The following is a 22774-nucleotide window of genomic DNA, read 5'->3' on the forward strand; positions in this document are numbered from 1 at the left end:
TACATACACACATACACATACACAAACGTTCATACACACAAGCCTTTACACACATACACACACGCCTATCTGCATACACACAGGTCTACGCACTCACACAAGCCTACAAATGCACGCACGCGCGCCTACACATACACGCACAAGCTCATACACACACACGCGCGCTTTTACATACAAGCCTTTACACACATACACACACGCCTACGTGCATACACACAGGTCTACGCACACACACAAGCCTACACATGCACGCTCAAGGGCCTACACATACACACACGCCTGCACACACACACAACTATACACACGTAACGCTCAGAAGGAGGGGTAGGCTTGGGGGGACAGGAGCTGTTTCTAGAAACAATAGCCTCCAATGAGTAGAGTCCTGTCGCAACTCGTGATTGCGAAAAATATAATTTGAATTCAAAATTTCAGATTTCAAATTAATTACCTTTTTTTTTTGTGCGTATTTTGTTTTTATTTGCCATATTTCAAGCTGGGATTTCAATTGGACTATTATTTAAAGAATTTTGGAATAAAATTTGACTTGTGGGGGGAAAAACGATATTTTTTAGAATCTATTTAATTAAATATGGGGTTCCTTACCGGCGAGGGGTCTAGTAAATAATAAGTAAACATGACGATCCTTGAAATGATCTGCATGAACTTGTAGATTGGTAATCCCAGAAAGACTTGTTTTTGTAGCAATATGAACATCAGAAGTGCCAAATGATCTGTCAACGTTAAGCATTATAAGCAAGCTAGAGGATGTCCCGCAATTTAGTATATCTTTATTTTTTGAACAAAATAGGACTTCAATACCAAAAAAGTTTTTAAAATGTTGAGTGCTCTTAATTTACATTTTTGCAAAGATCCTGCATCAACATCTAGCTGCAAAACTATCAAGCTCCTTCCTGCCCCTGAATTATTTTATTGACATTTTTTCCAGCTCATTAAAATGATTTAAGCACTACGTATAGTTCTGGACCATTATCTCGCTGTTGAACATATTTAAAACATCACAAGATTAATTTCTCTTTTCAGTTCATAATTGCTACAAAAGCATATCTTTTGAGCTTCTAAAAGCAATTAGTTTATTTTCCTTTGTTTAGTCTACCTTTAAGCAAATTTCCAAACGACTCGAAATCTGAAGGAAGATAACTATCTTTTTTGCTTCTCTTGTAATTTTATCCGGCATCACCATTGTTTTTATTAAAATTAAGGAACTAATAGTTGAACAAAGAATTAATTGAAACGGGTTTTGATTTTTAAGAATTTTTACTACTACTACCTTTTATACTTTTACCTGGGTTGCCAAATCAGAAGATTTACAGCAAAGGGATCGAATAAGGGTTCCCCTTTTATTGGTTGATACATTTATTTATTTAGAGTCAATTATTTTAATACTAGAAAGTCGCCCGTTTAGGAATGATGGATGAAAATCGCTTCTACATTTGAACGAAGCTATTGCCTGTTTGGTGATATTTTGATAATTGAAATTGTAACCCTAACTCCAGTGGATAAACCCCAAACTCCAGTAGATAGCGTTAACTGCTGACCACTTTTTTTGTTTCTTCATTCCCATAAAATGACAGTTTTACTAGTAAAACAGTTAAATTATCGGATCGAGTTCAGCCTTGTCACAATGAAGCCTTTGCCTGCATGTTCAACATTATCAAAACATAATATCGAATTATTATGCCGTGGTCTGAGATTCATTGTTGAAGTTGAGTCGCGGGTTACTCGATCATCGGCTATTATTTATATGAGGATGTTTTGATTTCAATGCGGGAAAATTTTTATAGTTAGTTTTAAAAATACTAATTTTGGATATTAAATTCTAATATTGAAAAATAGTTCATCATTAGAAAAGAAAGATGGCAGCACTAAACAAGTTGATACTATTCCACTTCGATATTAGATGGCAGCACTGAACTTGTTTCAAGTAGTGATGTGCCGGATCGTTAAAAAAGTAAATCCGCGGATACGGATCCGTATCAGTGTATAGATCCGTGGATACGGATACGGAGCTCAAAATTTGTTTACCCAATTCAACTAGCCAAGTGTAAAATTCGTAATTTAAGGTACTCCCGTCAGGGTAACGGCACTGTTTCTTCAAAGAATATCATCTACGGCGAAAATAAAATCAAGACTATGATTTACTCTTTAAAGAAATATCCGTTAAAATTGAGGGACAGTTTATTGGGGACTAGGAGGAATAGGACAGCGGTGCATTAATGCTTAAATATAATGTGCGCTTATTCGGTTGATTTAGGGAATACAGGAGCAAGAGTCCATACTGGAGAGGCTAGAAATAATTTTTCGCATTTTATTTCAGCATAAATACAGCGCTGACCCATTCCACCCAACTTGCCGTTACCTACGAAATGACAGAGCCGAGAACATCTTTACAAACAGTAAATAGATAGTTTAGCCTTGGTTTTTTTGAAGAATGCCGAGAAAAACCAAAATGAAGAACAACAAAAATCCCAAATCAATAATAATATAACTATATTATATTTAAAAAAAAAAAACATCCCAGAGAGCCGATCTCAGATTAAAATGAATTTTGCGGATCAGAACACACATTGTTAAGAAATATGAACTGACAGCAGATAGAAGTTTTATATCATTGAGCTATTTCTTCCTGTCTTCCAACTATTAAATCCCTAACAATCACGCATATAACGGCTTAGACTTGCATTCAAAATGTACTTAACAAGATTATAGCTCCTATTGTACATAACTTGAAAGTTTCAAATGAGTATTAAACGCAGAGAACTTCGTTCTTCAAATTAGTGCCGATATTTTTAATTTACGGGTAAGTTTTCACTACCATAAGTGTGAAAAACGTTAAGTCGGTTTTTAATTAATGTCTTTTTTAGTTAAAGTTCAGCAAAGACGAGGCCAAGCTAAGAACACTTTCGATCAAGTCACCTTTTGAAAGAAAATAGAACTATCAAAATCAGTTCATCTGTTTAGGAGCTACGATGTCAGAAATAGACACATAGATACTTTTAAAACGTAGCAACGGGGGATACAAATTGACTTTATAAATAACACCTCATAATTTAAATAGGGAATATAACCTAATTTAAACAGAATTTAGTGTTTTATTCAAATATTTAAGAATAGAAAAGATCCGTTTAAGATCCGTCAAAAAAGTAACGGATACGGACCTTTATTTTCCCTCGGATATCCGAGGATACGGATACCCGGCATATCACTAGTTTCAAGCATGAAGTTCATTGCTCATTTCGGATAAATCGTTGCATAATTCAAACATTATATCATAACAAGTAGCCACTATCACCGAACATCGGTTTTACATTCTTTTAAAAAGTAAAACAGCTTTCTTGCGTGCTGCCCTTATTTGTTATCTGAGGCAATCGAGGAGGTCTAAAAACTTTTTGTGGTTGAAAAATTAACATATTAATAAATATTTTCTTACGTCATAAAATTGAATATTAATTGAAACAAATAGTCACTCAATTTGTGATGTATTACGGTTTATATATATATATATATATATATATATATATATATATATATATATATATATATATATATATATATATATATACATATATATATATATATATATCAACAAACGAAAAATCAATGTAAACAAGGCGCAAATTGCAGCACATAGAATTACATCAAGTATTTCGGTGTGGGAGCAGCATACCCTAAGTAGAGCCTCACAGGTTTCGAAACGCATCGCGAGTCAGCAAATAAACCAAGTAATATCATTTCTTGATACATTATAAAACAAACGTTGCAAAAGATACAGAACTAAAATTCATTGAATTATGATGCAAATGTATTTGTAAATACTGAACAAATGTTCTTTGAAACAATTCAGAGTACGATTTAAAAAAGCACAAGATGATATAAATTTAAATGGAATTAACTCAATAATAGCATCAATTGAGTAAAATGTTTCAAAGCAACTTGCTGAATCGCAACGTCCCCACCCATACTTGCAAGGCAAAAGAAGGGTAATAGTTAATATATACAAAAAGCTTTTATTACTCACTGCTCCCACATTTCTCCAATTGCAGTCAAATTTATGTCAACATTAGTAGGATATCAATGATAAAATTTCAAGTTAACCTAAAACAGGTTGAAAATTGAATTAAAGTCAAGAAAAATTGAAGTAAAGAGGGGAAAAAATTAAGGGGCTAAATATTAGTTCGAATTAACCAATGATTCAATCTATTCAAGTTTGAATTCGAAAGAGTGCAATGCACTACAAAAAGCTGCAGTGAAAAGCAAAACAACTCTTTATTGCAATCAAAAAAAAAAAAAAAAAAAAAAAAAAAACCTTTCAAATTTTCAAAATTAATTTGAATTCTGAAATTTTAAATTTAAATTATGTTTTTCGCAATCTCGAGTTGCGACAGGACCCTACTCATTGGTTACTAACCCATTCGCTTGTTTCTAGAAACGGTTTCTGTCCATGTTCTTGGGCGGTTACGTGTGTATAGTTGTTTATGTGCAGGCGTGTGTATGTGCGTAAAGGCGTTTATGTGTGTATGAGCGTGCGTGTGTGTAGGACATGGACGCCACCGACCAGGAGCACCGGCTACCGGGAGGAGTCGCACCTGCAGAGAGCGGTGGCATTAAAAAAGGAACCGGACATCAAGGACGGTCAAATTAAAACAATTAGCAATCGTGATTGTTCAAAAAAAAAAGTACGAAAGCATCATGTATAGAAGAAGGAAAGTAGACACTGAGGAATGTTAGTTCAATTTTGTTAAACCACTGTAATGGAAGAATTAGTTTTTCAACAACACTTATGTTCTCCTCCTCGTGGAATTTTAAAAAGAAATAACGTTTTCTGGTTCTAAAAAAAACTACCTTATACTGTGGACTTTAATTGGCCAAAAAAGTAATCTATCATCAGTGTAGGAAAGTAGTGAGGAATGGAACACTTATACTTTTACTTGAAACTTGAACTGAAAATTGTTTCTAAATTAATACTCCTTCACCTGATAGAACAATCATAGCGCCGTACTTGTTACTGTAAATCATTTTAGCTGCAGGTCTGTAAAATTCAGTAAAATTAATTTCAGTTAATACTATTTCACATTACCAATTCTAAATAACTACATTTTTTATAATGTAATTTTTTAATCTTTTACGTTAACGTAAACATAATGTATTTTCATACCTAATACATTGACTGATAAAAATTTACAAATTAGATGATTAGATGTTAAGACTAAATTATTGCATGCTTCTTGTAGTAAGCCATTTTATTTATCGAGATGTTGTGTAAAGATAGGGATGGGACTATATATCTCAGGGAGATCACGTACCTACTTTTAATAACTGAAACGAAATAATTATACCTGATATTACTATTTTTTTTGATAAAACACATTATTGTGAAGTTTCTCCGCCAAAAATGATTAGTAGCGGGGGAATATTTCTTATTTGATGGGAACCAATAACACAGACTTCGAAACTAAAGTTTTTGAAAAATACAATAGACGTTTTGCTGATCTTTATGTTATTTGGTGCGCTGATTTCGAAAATGACCTTCTTTTTTTTTTCATCACATCAGGGTGTCTTGTAAAATTCTTTTTTTTTTTTCTTGAAATCAAAAAAGAATTTTGTCGAACAGTTTTGCATGTATTATTATGCAACAGTGGTTTATTTTGCATATAAATATATAGAAAATAATCTATTCTTGGTGATGTACATTTCTTCCTCAGTAATCAGTTGCCTTTTATTGTTATAAATTCATGAAACTCGCTGATTTTAAATTGAATGACCAGCCTCTGTTGAAGAGAAAAACGCTAAAAGTTTTCTTGAATTTAAATTTTTCATATCGAATGATGGTCAAGTTTCTGGAAGGAAGTCACCAACATACTACTTTAATCTGTTTTTATGAATGTGCAACAGACATAAAATGGACGATTGACCAAGAGTTGCAAACCATGTGCATAAAACGAATTTTAAACAACAAAAACCAAAACAAAATAGATTTCTTTTTACACATATCCCAACCTTTTTGATATTTTCTCGCCACATCTTTGATGTCTTCGCGGTCCATTGACTGATTCTATATTTTCTGCGTAGAGGTCATATGGGGATGAAGGAAATGTAATTTCAGTAGTCATGACGCAGCCAAACGTTTGGAATTTGCCCAGAATGCTCATTACGTTGTCAGGATCTTAGTGATTTCCCAGAAATTTAATGATCACACCTTTGAAGGCAAACCAAGTACCTTTTTCATTTATTGTTGTGCTAGTCACAAATTCTTAATATTTCATCAGCTTATAGATTTTTTAACTACCAAAAAATCGGGTCTTTCAGCTTAACATCGAATAAACCTTGAAACTTTCCACACAGGTATTAAAAACAATCGCCATCTTTTAGTATGGCTTTAAACAACTGCTTCATTAAACCTAATTTTGTGTAGAGAGGCGATAACAATTTTTATTTTGTAATCAGACTATTTGGCTCAGCCTGAGTAAAGGGCTGAAGTAATTTGTCTCTATAAGGATTATTTTAGGTAGTGAGACACTAAACTTCTGGCTGTTCCGATCCTGAAGACTCTGCTCCAACTGAATTACCAGTCAGCTCTTCTAAGTTAATGATACGCCAGATCTATGAGGAACGAAGCGTATGACAACCGGAAAGTTGTTGAGAGATTTGCTTTTAATTTTTGCAGTTATACCGACGGTAAAGCAAAAACAAAATTAATAATCACCGGAGTGGTTTTTGAGCTCTATACTTGTCAGAAGAACTTCAAATCATAAAGAAGTCTTTTCTTCTGTGAGCAACGTAGATCATGAAGACTGGTCAGGAGTTTTAGGTGAAAATATATAAAGTAACATTGTCGTACATAGCTCTGTCAATTGCAGAGCAATTGCTCTTCATGCAATTTTTAAGAACACTTTTTTCACTACATAAAAACAATAGTCATCTGGCAAATTTTTACGACGTCTTGAACTCGAAATCAAGACTTTGCACCATGAAAGGGTGCAGAGAAAAGCAGCCGTGAAAATTATTTCAGTGATAAAGTTTACACTTCTTACTATCGGGGAAGTGTCACAAAGGGGTATTCTGAAGGTTTAACCTCTGCATAGAAAATAATAAGGCAGGAGTGAAAGAATTTCAAAGCTGAATTCAAAAAAGAAAAAAAAAATGTTAATGAAAATCCGCGTAAAACTGAATGTTTCAAGACAATGCGACGTGACAGAAACTTTCGGATTTCTTTTCTGAAATCAGCATTAAAAATACATAAAGTTCACTCGTAAACGTAACTTATCTTCTGTTTTTTTAATCGAAGGCCTGTATTATTAACGTTTAATTTTAGAAAATAGATTTTATCAATATTAAAATAAATGTAATTGCTGAAGAGCACATTGTCTTTGTCATTTTCAAATTGTTTTTGAAAATCTTGCGCGTATTTTCATTTTCAAATGCATGTTCCTCTCTTTCCGTATGTGAAGGTACATGGGACATTTTTATTGTTATTTACTAACTAGAAAATCGCCTGTAAAGGTGAAAATTTGCTTCTACATTTTAACGTAGCAATGGCTGTTAGGTGATGTTTTGATAGATGAAATTTTAGTCCTAACTCCAGTGGATTAACCAAAAACTCCTGTATATAGCGTTCATTGTGGACCATTTTTACGTTTCTTCATTCTCCCAAAATGACTATCTTACCAGCAAAACAGTTAACTTACCGGATTAGTTCAGCCCTGTAAAAATAAAGCATTTTCCTGCATGTCAAATATTACCGAAAAGTATTATCAAATTATGTCGTAAAGCGAGTTTCATTGTTTATGACGTCAGCGTTACTCGATCATTCGCTGTTATATATTTGAGTATTGTTTTTTTTTTAAACTTATACTGTAAGTATAAACACCAATTTTACTTTTCAAACATGTAAAAATGGCATAATAATTTGCTGTTCAGAAATTTGCAAAAATACAGCAAATAATAGTTTTTAAGAAATATTTTTATTAAATTTATATCCTCTCGACATTTTTTTGCGATTAAATAGGGGGTGTAAGGCAAAGTGAAATAATTAAGATGTTTGCGCTGTTTGAAAGAGAACAAATTGGAATGTTTCGAAAATTACGGTACATACAGATAGCACATTGTACTTGAAAAAAGTTGCATTAAAACAGTTTTTTTTTTTTTTTTTGGCAGTAACTTTTAGTTTTCAAAAAAAAAAAGTGGAAAATTTTCACTTCTTTTATTCATGGGGCAAAGTAAAAAATGAAACATTTTTCTGATGAAATATTTTCTGTTGGATTATAAAAAATATTTTTGATCAAATGATTCAGCAAATGAAAGGTTTGATGAACAAATGAAAAGATACTGAAACAATAAACTGAAAATGAAATTAGTTTATTAATTAATGTACGAAGAAAAATAAATGAACAAGAAAAGAGTGAATGAATAAGAAAATAATTGAATGAATGAATAAATAAGTAAATTACTATAAAAAAACGTTGAATAAATAAGTGAAAAAATACGGAAAAAAATAAACGAATAATTAAATAAATAAATTAATAAATAAATGTGGACAAATAAATAAGTGAGGAAAACAATGAATGAATAAGAAAATGAGTGAATGAATGGATAACTAAGTGAATTACCAATTTAAGGAAAGTTAATAAGTAATAAATAAGGAATACGTAAGAGATTTAATAATTAAGTAATTTAATATTAAAAATAAAAAAATACTTAATTATTAAATTATATTTTTAATAATAAAATTAACTATTTCACTTTGCCCCACATGTACTTGTCTAATTGTACGAAATATTTTAAGGGGACACTGGACCTTGAAAACAAACTTTTATAATTATTGATGGATTTGCATGAAATTTTAACCATATACTTTAAACACTAATACAAGCTTAATTATAAAATTTCATTAAAAAAATTTCAATTAGAAGACCAATTATTTAAAAAAAATGTAAAAAACCTTAACGATAATTAACAAAACTTTGAAAAGTCCCTTGCGTAATTAATTTGATTTCACAACACTGAAACTTATTTTAAGTCATTCTCTATACTATAATAAATAAAACAAAACTCACAAAATTGTCCTCATATTCAAATAAATTCAAAAACTAAAAATTTCAAAAATTTGACAAATATTTCTTCTTTTTGAACGTCCAGTGTCCCCTTAAATATAAATAAACTCAATCTTAACTAAATAAATACTGCACCGAACATTAAAAGGTCTCGATTAATATTTAAATGTTAGTTACAAGAACTTTATCATTTAATAATACAAAAAGTAATTTTCCGACATACAACAAAATATTATAATATGGGTGTCAAATTTTAAAAATTGTTTGTATTATCATATTCTATGATTTTCAGAGGTCATTTTTTCTTGACCATGGGGTAGTAGTGACCATGAGTTACTACATAGTTAAAATATTACTAGATAGGTGGCGCTAAAAGCAAAGTAAATATTTCATCATTTCACTTTGCCCCGCTCTTTCATTTTGCCCCACATTCCCCTATATATGAAAAAAATGTGCTTCAGTCAATCGTTTTGCAAGAAAATCCTCTTTTTGACGCATCTGAAATCAGAAGCGCCGTACCGCTAACTCGTATTCGGGACATTTTCTGCTTCGTGGTGATGGATGGAAGGATATAAAATAAATGTATCAAAATCATAAAAAAACGGAGAGAACTAACAACAAAAAAGCGAATCTCTCTCTCCATTTATCGACGTGGCGAGTCTGATGTGGAGAAAAAGATCAATGGGGTGTCGGCGGGGCCCAGATGGGTGAACAGCCCGAAAAGATGAATTCTAAATCTCCCCGAGAAACACCCTTGATATACTGAGAGAGATTTCCGTCACACGGGGAACAGTCATAAATAATGATGAGAAACGTCTGCGTGAAAAATCGAGATGGTTTCGAAAACCAGTCACGAGTGGTATTGAAAATAATCAAATGTATGTAGTTGGCAGCTAATGAACATAATGTTTGTAGTGGGACTGCGGCTTCTTTAAACATTTGGGGAGAAAGATATTACTAAAAATGTTGGAATATCAAGTTTATTATAGAAAAAAATGTGCATTGGCAACTTTATATAAATTTGGATGTTCGTTTGCTAGTTTAAAAAACTTTAATATATATGCAGAGTTGAAGATTATTTTCAGAAGAAACTAATAAGCATAGGTACTTTTCTGTTAAAGGTACGTCACTTGGTTTGACGACGAATTTAATTTCCACCTTGGCGACTATAGAAAAATCACTTGATGTAATTGGCAATATCTACAAGCATATGGTAACCCCCATAATTTAGAAATTAATGTTGTTGAATGTCGCCAACACCGAAATTATTAGTTTGCGATAGAGATAAAAAAATAAAAATTGCCAAAGGTAAAAATTGAGCCAAATGACGTACCTTTAACGGAAAAGTATCCAGTTAAAAATCTCCTTTGGAAAAAAAATTAAGGAGTTTATTCAGAACATTTTGATGCATGTGTTGAATCGGAATATCTCTTTTGCTTTTTAAGACTTTCTTTGAAAATCATTTATCCTTTGAGTCATAGTGGCTTTGTTTGAACCCCCTTTCATTTTTTTAGCCAACTAACGGCCTCAACAGTTTGCTGAAAAAAAGCAACGGGCTTCGTTGTCTAAAACAATGCTACTCTTCCTTTAATTGTTCATATATATCATAGAACATTTTTTATCATTCAAAAATGTAGTGACAGTTTAAATTTGATGCCTTTTCTCTCTATTTCTCTTTTTACTTTCTTTTACAAAAAAGGAAGTATTGTATTCGCGAAAAAAATTTCACTCAAAATTCGGCCTTAATTTCCATTTTGCTCACCCCCGAATTAACGTTGAGGTTTTTTTTCAACCCGACCACAGGCGGATAAGTACCTAAGAACGTATAGACACCCGAAATATCTATTTTGACATTCCCCGAGTTAATTACAACGACTTTTCTCGTAACGTCCGTATGTACGTATGTGCGTATGTATGTCGCATAACTCAAGAACGGTATGTCCTAGAAAGTTGATATTTGGTACGTAGACTCCTAGTAAAGTCTAGTTGTGCACCTCCCTTTCTGGTTGCATTCGGATGTTTCAAAGGGGGTCTTTTGGGGGAAATCAATGTTAATTTCAATGCAACCTGAATTGGTGTTATAATTTATGCAAACACTTGGCAATATATCGCCAAGCTTTTGTTCGCCAAGTTTTGTCGCCAACTTGGTGACAAATTTGGCTTTTTTTTAAAAAAATTTGGTTTCAATTTGGCCCCTGTTGGTTATATTTTGAGAATAAACTATTGAATCACATTAAAATTGCCAATAATGGGGAAATAACTTTAAATTGGTGTAAAAGGAAGTCATGTGATACACACATCAGTTCGTTTTATAGTGTAAGCATGCATGCTGTCATTATTAAACATCGTCGTGAAATTCCAGAAAAGTATGCACTACATTTTCGAAGATTATCCTAAAATTAAAGTATACAGGGTGTTTCACTTAACTGTTTTAGAACTTCTAAAAAGGGTAAGGTGCATCGTGACAACTCGAAATCATACAGCAATGCAGGGTTGGAAATGCTTTCCTGAAGCGGTGATGTACACAGAAGCACCATAAAGAAAAGAGACTGTAAGTGAAAAATCTTTTTGATAAGACACGTAAAAAACCAAAAGGTACATGGGTCCAAGAAAGTGCTCGCGAGTTGTATTAACCGACTACAATGCGCACCTCACATCTTCGGCGAATGGACATCCGAATAGTCTGGAATACTCCCAGCATATCAAATTTCTCGGGTCAAGAATTCATTTCCGAACCCTTCTCCCCCAAATGCTACATGATTTCTAATCTACACGATGTACCCTACACCTCTTAGGAGTTCTGATATATTTAACTGAAACTTCTTGTATTTTTATGAAACTCAAGCCTTTGACCACCTTAGAGAAAACATTTCGCACAAAACTGTTAAATTTCATAGAAATAGTATCAACAAGTTACAAGTTCATAAAAAGAACCGTAAAAGTCATAAAGAGAATGCATAAATTTTGTACAAAAGTAATTGTGTACAAAGGAGTTGCAATGGTTACTGTATTATAAGAATAGTAATAAATACTCCTGTAAACAAATTTCTCTTTAGATTTTTCCAAATCCATTGATATTGACGAAATGAGAATGTACAACGCTTACTCGATACGGGTTTCTTTATGGAAAAGACGAGCACCGAGTGAAGCCTTGTAATGTAGCTGAAGCCTAAAATTAAATGTTTCATTTTTAACAACAACTAAACAAGAGAAAGATGTCATCAAAATTTTTAAAATGAGCTGATGTGTGCATCATATGACTTCCTTTTGCACCAATTTAATGGTATTTCTCCGTTATTGGAAAATTTAATGTGATTCAGTAGTTTATAGTCTCTAAATATCACGAACAGTGGCCAATTTGAAACCAGATTTTTAAAAAAATCTCCGAATTTGTCACCAAGTTGGCGACAAAACTTGGCGACCAAAAGATTGTCTATATATCGCCAAGTGTCTGCCAAATTATAACACCACTTGAGTTTGCATCGAAATTAACAATGATTTCCCCCCTAAAAGGTGTGAAACACCCCCTTTGGAACATCCGAATGCAACCAAAAAAAAAAAAAAAAAGATGCACAACTAGACCCCCACTAGAAGTCTACGTACCAAATTTCAACTTTCTAGGACATACCGTTCTTGAACTATGCCACATACATACGCACATACATACATACGTACATGCGGATGTCACGAGAAAGTTCGTTGTAATTAACTCGAGGAATGTCAAAATGGATGTTTCGGGTGTCTATACGTTCTTAGGCACTTTTCCACGTGTGGTCGGGTTGAAAAAAAAACTTAACATTAATTTGGGGGTGAGCCAAATTGAAATTAAGGCCGAATTTTGAGTGAAAATGTTTTCGCGAATGCAATACTTCCTTTTTTGTAATAGGAAATAAAAAGCATTAAATAATTTGATTAAGTCATTAAAAAATAAAACAATCCGTCAAATAAAAATTAACTTAATCGAAAGCAGTAAGGATTCTATTGAAGTTTAAAATGAAAACCTGCGAAACACAAAAATGGCAACAGCAATTGGAAATATTTTCGCTAATTCTAAATTTTCCACGTTATGATAATTTCCCGAGAAAAAATATGAATTAGAAACTTGTTAGGCTACTATTTTTTTCTAAACAGTTTTTAAATTTTGAGTGATACTGTGAGCTTTTTCCATTTTCAGTACAATATATCTGAAAATAAAAATGAATGGCTCACTGAATTCATGCACTCGTGTTGCCAAAGCGAGAAAAATTTTGTGTGGAAAGATTTTAGTTTTGTCTTCTTACATTCAGTAGAGCCTTCCATCTAAATTCTGACACTTCATTCATCTTTCTTTAACCATAAATTCACACATAGCTCTAGAAATGAGAAAAAAGAGCAAGTTAAAGTGTTTACTGTCACAGAAAGCAAATTTTTAGGGGTAGGAATATTTAAAGGAATAGTAAACATGTCCTCTCCTTTCTGACTTCAAATTTTGCAGAGAATTTGATAAAATGTTGATATAAAGAAGGTAGGATATAAATTTTAATATTAAATTTCAGTTATTTAATTTAAAGAAAACACCATTGAAATGCTAAGTAAACGAATATGATTTTTCTGAAAATTTCGAGTATCAGAGAAAATCGGCTTTAACGTTTTTGATTCTCCGAAACCACATTTCGAAAAGAATTCGGTAAAATGTGACTTTTCATAATTTTTGGAATACGTATGTTACACAATTTAAATGGTGAATTTTAATTATTTAAAAATATTTTGGAAAAAAATAGAATCGACTTCGAATCTGCAACAGGAAATTGCTCCAAAAAGTAAAAAGTAACTTATTCCTTGAAACCATAGATTATGTTTTTAAACACTATTTTTTAAAGTCGGCGGAACAACAATAGAGGAAGTCATTGCAACCACATATTTCGTTTATATTTTTCAGAAAAGTCAACCAAAATTCAAAACAAAACATTATACCTTTATACAAATATGTTGTTATCAATTTAATGTAGGTTACTGCTATGGAAGAACCTAGGTTTATTAAAATATATGATTGCATTTGAATTATAATTAGGTATGATTTCATTCGTTATTGTTTTTACTCCAACTACAAAAATTACGTTTGATAGTAATATCGATGGTGTTTAAGGAATAGTTTTATTTTTTTCTTTTTAGAGAAATTCCCAGTTGCAGTTCTAAAGTCGCTTCTTTTTTTTTATTACTATTTTATTTTATCCTTTCTAGTAAAAATGTATTTTAGAAATAGTATGACCTTAGTATCATGAAACTTCACTATATTTTTTCATATAAATGCTTGATATATATATATATATAAATATAAAGCAATCAACGCGTATAAAATTTTAAGCGATTTGTACTAAAAACGAATCCTTATCCCTCCCTTGGAATTAACTGTAATATATCCTACCATTACTTTATATCGTATCATGATTTGTGCTTTTAGAACGTAGATTTTTTGTTTGGCAACACTTGCAGTAGTTCAGTAAAGCTTGCGTTCTTGTAAATAAAGTTTTTTTTTTTTTTTTTTTTCGTTCGTCAGTGTTCTGTTCATGAAGTAATTTTCTGATAAGAGTATTCTATCTTACGCAGTAATGCGTTATTATTCCACAAGTTATTATTTTAACCAGTTAATTAACCATTTATTTATTAACGGTTTTCCAAACTAATTTATGTTTCACAATAATGCAAGTTACTCGTAATAAAAATTCTATGTCTGCATACTTGACCCCGTTGTTTTCTATTAAGCAAAGGTGAAGATAAAAATACCACTAGAGCAATGAGAATAAATGCATTTTATTTCTGTTTCACTGAAACTTTCCTTCAAAACTCTCATTATAATTACTGTTAATATTACTGTTTAAAAGGCAATCAATTTTTTCACCAATGAGTATCACGTTTAATCATTAATTGGAAAATTACATGATTTATACTGTTTTTTTTTCTAGAAAAATTTAGTCAAGCAAATGTATGGAACCTACGTTAGACCATCCTCTACCCATTAAAAAAAAGTCGCCAAAATCTTTTCAATAAGTCAAACGTTATGAGTTGACAAAAAAAAAAAAAAAACATGCTTACGGTATGAACTGAAAAACACCTCCTAGTTAAAGACGGTTAAAAAGAAAGTGCTGTCATTGAACATCTTAGAGAAAGAACATGCTGTGTCTGATAACACTGGCACAGCCACAACGACGAGGATCAGCATTAATTTTCTTGGATTAAACACTTTTTTTTTAATTTAAAAGTTTAAAACGCCTCGTGTTTCACAAAGTATGCCACGAGGCTTACAGAAGTAAGAACAAAAACAGAAATTAAAGCCAAAAATTCTGTAAAATTTAAATTGTTAACAAAATCAGAAAAGAAGACAAAAGTCTCGGAACTTTTAATAAGATTCGAGAGAACAGGAGGCCAGCGTATGGAAAGGCTATCCAAACCCTTCCTAAAGGCAGACCTAGGACCTGCATGTAAACTGCAGTGATAATGCTAATACTTTAGTTTTTATACAAATAAGTAAGAAATCCCCTCTCCCCATACAGAAGGAAATTCTAGTGTATGAAACAAATTAAGTCAATCTGAGAAAGCAGGCTTTCAAGTTTTTGTCTATTCCGTCTTCCCAGTTTGGGAAGATTTTTGTAAAACTGATGAAAAATTGCTTTAAAGTTTCGACTTTCCTGATTTCAAAATTTAAGGAATTTGATAAAATATGCTTTGTATTATTTTCAGAACATAAGACTTTTTTTTTTTTTTTTTTTTTTGACGTCAAAGTTTGCTTACTTACAGAAATTGAAAATATTGAATAAATTAGTGGAAGATATTCTAAATTAGTGGAAGCTGCTACAATTAAGTAAACTGGAGAAAAAAAAAGACAAAGTTAGATTTTCAACATTTTAACTGCCTTTTTCGTTTCGGTGTTAGTCCTTAATAACTGAACTTTTCAATCAACTAGGAAAAACCTTGTCTTATACTGAAAATTGGTTCGTTTGAAGAGCAATAGAAAAAAAAAACATTACTGGTTAAAGGGGATAGTCCCATGTTCATACGATAAAGAAAAGAAATAAATGAGCTGCTTTGATTTTGCCCAAAAACTTCTCCATCGTTTATAAACAGTTCATTTAAAAAAATTTCCATTACCAAAGAATTTTTGTATTTCGTTATTAGCGAACTCCCTGCATGCTGTAAAAATGCTACAATATTAAATTTCCAAAGAATAATTATAGCATTTTTCAAACTAAGTTAGTGCAAGATGTGCGCAATCATAATTATTTTATTGAATTGATTATGAGTTCTTGTACAGTATCAATAGATTCGGCTGGAAAAAAACAATATTCCTCATAAAAAAAGAGGTTGTGGACAAATCAGTCTCTCACCTGATCAAATCATTGTTGAGCTCAATCAGCGTGTTTTTATCATAGCTGATTGGATTTTTTTCCCCCTTTTTTGATACAAGTCGAAAAGTTAGCAGTTGCTTCGGAAAAAAAAGGCACTATTTTGTTTTGGTTTGACAGCAGAAGTTGTGTGCAATTCTTGCCAGATTCGTATTTTTTCTTAATATTACTCCTTAATTAGGTACATGTGTATCCAATTTTTACGTTATTCATCAATTTAATTTGAATAAATATAAGAATTAAAATTGTCGCTGGTATTTGAAACAAAAACGTTAAAACAGAAAATCGGTACTATTTACTTAAAAAAATTAAAAAAAAAAAAAGCATGATTTGTTACTACAGAATTTCAAAGAATTAATACGCATTTATTACCGTAAATGACAACTAAAAGGAAATAGTTCCGCTAACTGCAATATTAATGAGTCCTTCCATAAAAAATAATAAACTAATGTAAATAAAAGTATAACAGAAATTTAAAACAATAAATATAGTAATAATTAAAAATAACTCTGAAGCTTCGACAATACATTAATGAATGACAAAATATTTTAAGCTGAAAGGTTGTCAAAGATCTATCTGATACAAAACCTTTCTTTGGTTAAAAAAAACTTCACTTGCTATCCTTTAGTCGGTTTTAAAATTATCTATAAAAGTTAAATTTAAAGTTATGATCCGAAATTATTACTAGAGAAGGAAAACTCGAATGCTTCGCAAAGAAAAGAAATTTGATTTTTCTAGGCACTTACAGTTGCTTCTATAAGGTTTTTTTCTTTTTAAATCATGATATTTATTTTAAAAAAAACCTCCATTGTAAAATTTTTATCGCAACAATCTGCCACTACGTTTTAAACACTGTACTGGTGAGTATTTTGCTTCCAAATCTCTGTTAAAAACAACAATGCCATTTATTTTCTCGTGAAGAAATATCAGAATAACTTTTTTTGCTACAAGAAGAAAATTATAACAGAAAGTTTTTTTTTATTTTTTACATTTCCATAAGAGCAACAATAAAACGCATTCTCCTTTCAAGCTGTTTCACAACTATTTTTAAAAATTAAAATAATCATAAGCCAAAAATTTTTAGTGCAATTTTTACAATTACTTCTGTTGGCTTTTATTTTGTGCGTGTAGGTCGATATCTTTGGTTTAATCGTTAATCCCTTTCTCAGTAACATGATCATTATGTTAAAAAAATATTAAATCCTGTATGGTACAGTGATAAGCTGTCAACCGTTTGTTAATACTTAATTTCGGTCAACTTATGTGGAAGCTTTTATTTTTTGAGTTTTATGTGATTTTTTTTCAAAATATAAAAAACTTCTTTATTTAATGGCTCGTGATTTGCTGTCTTATTTTGTTAAATTATTTTTGAGATCATTAAGAATTACATATCACTTCATTCTCAATACTTTCATTTTGTTTTATTTGGCGAAAAAAATCCTCTATGTGTCTTTATGCGGACGATTATTAGTCTTCACAAGTACTGCTGACATTTTTGTAGCAAAATGACTTAAAATTCTTCGATTAACGCATCATCGCTGCATCAGTCGCTTTTTTCATTGCTGCTAAACAGCATTTTCACTGTTTCATTATAGTTACTCATAACAATAAATCATTCAATTAAAAGTAATGTATATAATTTCATTTTGTTCATTGAATTTCAAATGCCACTAAGTAAATTATTATATGAGGCTTGCAGTATCAAAAGCAGCACAATTTTTGAATTTTCGAAGCTTATTTTATGTTGTAATTTGATACTTTTTGGTCAGTACAATCATGCTACAGAGCAAGTTGGAATGAAAACCATTCACCCAGGTAGGAAACCGCAGCCAAAAACCGAGATTTATTCCTAAATCAGCTCAATCTATGATTCTACTGAATGACCAATCTGAAATGCATGGGTAATATCGACAAAACTATAGCAATTTATTGCTTAACTAACTTAGTTTTAATTAAACAGCCTATACAGTCAAACTCATTTATAACTAGCGCGTTATTTTTTCGTTCTAACAGAGTGTTAGTAAAAAACGAGCTCGTTAAAAAACTTATAATATTTACTAATAATAAAGCTCAATGTCTCTCTGTCTGGAGGATATCTGTAGGATGTCTGGATCTCTGTGAAGCGCATAGCGCCTAGACCGTTCGGCCAATTTTCATGAAATTTGGCACAATGTTAGTTTGTAGCATGGGGGTGTGAACCTCGAAGCGATTTTTTGAAAATTCGATTTTGTTCTTTTTATATTTCAATTTTAAGAACATTTTCCGGAGCAAAATTATCATAAGATGGAGAAGTAAATTACGAAATTATCATGACGTGGAATGGAAGAGCGAATGAACATAGCCAATTGGCGAGAAATTCGTCATCCATTATTTGTAAATATAGAGGCGAACCGAATGACCTATTAATTTTCAACTACGGGCAAAGCCGTGCGGGTACCACTAGTAACTAATAATTGAGCAAGTCTACGCATCACGGCTCGGAAGGAAAAAATTCCCAGTAACTGTAATTTACGATTCCAGCAACAGAGTGTGAGCCTATGTCTTTTTTTTTTTTTTTTTTCAAAAGCATTTGTGTATAAAGAAGTTTTACGCATAAACTGCAGTCATTTTCAGTTAATTTTCAGGTAGTAAGTAGAGCTTTATAGTAAAGTTAAAGGTAAGAATGAAAATTTTTAACGCAGTTTATAACCTTTTACATTTTTATTTTCCTACACATTTTGCTAAGGTAAAATTGATTTTGGTTTTCGGGTTTGCTTGCTACATGATTTGTATTGATTTGCATGAATTTAATTTATTTAAATGCTCTTTGTTTTTTTAACAAGTTTGGTGATGTTACCTCAAGTGGGGCATTTAACTTGATGTAGTGGTTCGCATTGCCTGACTGTGAAGTCAAAGCTTTTTTTTTTTTTTTTTTTTTTGCAATATTAAAATTAATTCATATGCCTTGGTCATCATAAACTTTGCACAGCATTAAGAAAGGCAGGAATTATTATATTTTTATTATATTTTTGATTCGTTAGCATAAAGTTAGAAAAAAATGTTTCTCCTTGGGGGGGGGGGGGGCGTGGTACCCGACTTATTCTTACTTCCTTTGCTCGTTTTTTATTTCTGTACAACCAAAGAAGTTGGTTAATTGCGTTGAACTGCCTTAGCATCTTTTTCTGAGTTATTGTTTTCTCGAGGATATAATGACGATGTTTTGTCCTCAGAGGCCTAGGGCCAAACATCGTCATTTGCATCCCATTCGAAAAATGCTTGAAGTCTTTCTGCACATCAAAAGCTATTGAGTACGTTTGAAATAGGCCAGTTTTAATTCTTCAAATTTGTTGTTCCCTTCGTCGCTTTCATTAGTTTATTCATTTGCATTAGCTTCAGTTTGAGCTACAATATCCTCATTTTTATAATAGTCAATTCACTGATCGAGTAACCCTGACGTCACCAACAATGAAACTCGCGCATAGCATGATAATTTGATAATATTTTCTGCATATATTTGACATGCAGGGAAATTCTTTATTTTTGATTACGCTGAACTGGATACGGTAACCTAAATGTTTACAGGTGAGATTCATTTTAGGAGAATAATAAAACGAAAAAGAGGTCAACAATGGACGCTATCTACTGGAGTTTAGGGTTAATCCACTGTAGTTTGGTTATATTTTTATCGTTGAAATTTAAACCTAACACGCAATTGTTTCTTTCAAATGGAGAAGCAATTTTCACTCGCCATACCTTGATGAGTGATTTTCTAGTTCTCAGAAATAGTCGTATCAGAAGTTATAGCATTGATATTAACAAATATATAATTTATAAGTAGCTCTCCCCTTCAAGTAAAAACCAAATGCTTTTAACACTTTTTATGTGGATTTATGACTCATTACTATGTTGAAATTTAATTAAAATTTTGTGAATCAGAGAAATTGTTTACTTGAAGCGATTCTCGTTTAAAGCTAGTTATCCTCCCATAGACTTAATATTGTACCATCCAATATTCCAGATTTCGTCGTAGAATCCAGATTCTCGTAAATTCAGGACTTGTTATAAGCACGTTCGGCTGTATGTAACAAAATTGAAATACCATTTGAATTTGAATGGATTTGAATGAAAAATAAAATTAATTGAGTAAGGCCGATTTGTATCAAAACTAGCTCAATCGAAATTTTATATCTGTTAATTATTAAACCATACTAGTAATAAAAAAATCAAAAAAAAAAAAAAATAAATAAAGGCTCAGAACACTGGTTACTCAAATAATAATAATAATAATTTTGCAGAAGACTAAAAACTACTTATTTTACAGAAAATAAATAGGCAAAATGTTAAATACTTTTTGTCTTTTCTGCAATTAAAAAAATGATTCAAGCTGGGTTTGTATTCTGAATGCCTTAACTATTTCCTAATTATAAGCTATTGATTTCATAACTTCCTTTCTTAACCACATTCATACACACACTGACAGAAAAAAAAACATATAAACAGTTCAATATATTTCTCTGTTTCTGTAGAAGCGTCGAATCGCTCGGAGAAGCAAGAGCCCAGATGGGAGAAGGTCGAAAGGGATGAAATCTAAATCCCTGTTGCCACTAAAAACAAAAATATGCCTCTGATATGCTGAGACAGAAATCTTCGTTCTAGAAGGTAAGACTTAAGGGGGTCAGTTGCAAATAATGCAGTAGGGTTTACTGTTATTTTCGTGAATGAAATCGTTATTCGAGAATAGAATTGTTTTATGGAACACTTATTCCTTTACGATTGTTCTATTTTTTTTTGTTTGAAAACTACTAGATATATACGTTGGTTGTTTTTTTTTCTAAAGTGAGTTTGTTTATTTAATATTATTGAACGTTTCACGCGCAGATTTATTTTAGTCTTATCTTCTAAACATTTTCAATACATTCGCAAATTTGAAACCTCACAGTTAACTTTGCGCTTTTTCAACATTATTAGTAGTTTGTAGGACCGTAATGTGGATTATTTATATTTTTTTTATTTCCATTTATTTTATATAATTAAAACTGAGCGTATGTACCTATGTATCTATGTATGTCCAAGCTTCTTTTCCCGAACGACAGTGAACTGACCACCGAACCAGGTATCGATGGATTCTTAATCTTCCCGTCTTCATGCTTGGCTACTTAACATAATTATCGGATAATAATTAGCGGAGATATCAATTAAAATCTATTACTGGAGTTTAGAGTCAATCCACTGAAGTTAGGGTTAAAATATTAACTATCAAAATATCACCAAACAGGCGATGGCTTCGTTCAAATGTAGAAGAAGAGAAGCAATTTTCACCCGTCATACCTTGACGGGCGACTTTCTAGTTCTTGAATAATCAAGCGCAGACGTAATAAACATGCGCCTCTGAAAGGACACAAACATATTTTCTTGTGACAATTTATTAGATTCCACATTTTTAACAAATCTCGTGTTAGAAATTAACATTTAGCATTGACAGTTGAGCCCGCTTAATTGAGTTGACAATTAGCTGCGAAAACTTACTCAAATAAGCAGGATATTAAGTTATCCTGTATCAAAATGGGAAATTACAACGGTTTGGTACATCGAAAAGTTGTTACATTAAGCGGGACATTACATTAGTCGATATTCCACCAAGCGGACTCGACTGTATTATGTTTCAGCAGACGAAGACATGTTAGGGCTGGCCCAGCTTCTGGTATTTTGGAGGGGATTATTATTAAAACATGACCACATAAATAGGAAAGGTTGGGCATAAGTGACATTCAGGCAGAAAGGATTCAGGCCCCCGGAAATTTGTCTATCTTGAAGTCGCCAACACGCAATTTTAGCAATTTTTAACCACTGTAAGTGGAAGTTCTAACTCTACACACTGTAAAAAAAATTATAACCTTACTCCGTAAATACGGTAGCTTAGCTGCACTTTGCACTTTGTGTAACCTTATTTCGGCGGCTAGTTTCCTCCATAGCAATGGAGTAAGGTTACACATTTTTTTTTTTTTTTTACAGTGCAGGATCCGCAGTCAAAGGCATAGTAGTATCAATTATTTTATTCGTTGTTGAATGTTTATTGGGCGGGAATAAATGTATTGAACTTTAATAAATATATTCCCTTAATTGCCTTAATGGGGTGGTTTCCTTCAATCAAAAGAACTACTTTTAGTCATTGAAATGAACGAGCAAAAAAAATAACATGGACATAGAAAATAATTCATTTCCCAACAATTTTTTTAAATTAATTTTTTAAAATGTCCGATTTTCCAAACAAGGCGTGGTTTTGATGACGTTACAAATGATGCACTTTGCCGCATCTTTCTACTACGTTTCCACGTTATGATAATCAAG

The sequence above is a fragment of the Uloborus diversus genome, chromosome 7 (genome assembly GCF_026930045.1).
Source record: "Uloborus diversus isolate 005 chromosome 7, Udiv.v.3.1, whole genome shotgun sequence".
In the NCBI taxonomy this organism is placed as follows: Eukaryota; Metazoa; Arthropoda; class Arachnida; order Araneae; family Uloboridae; genus Uloborus; species Uloborus diversus.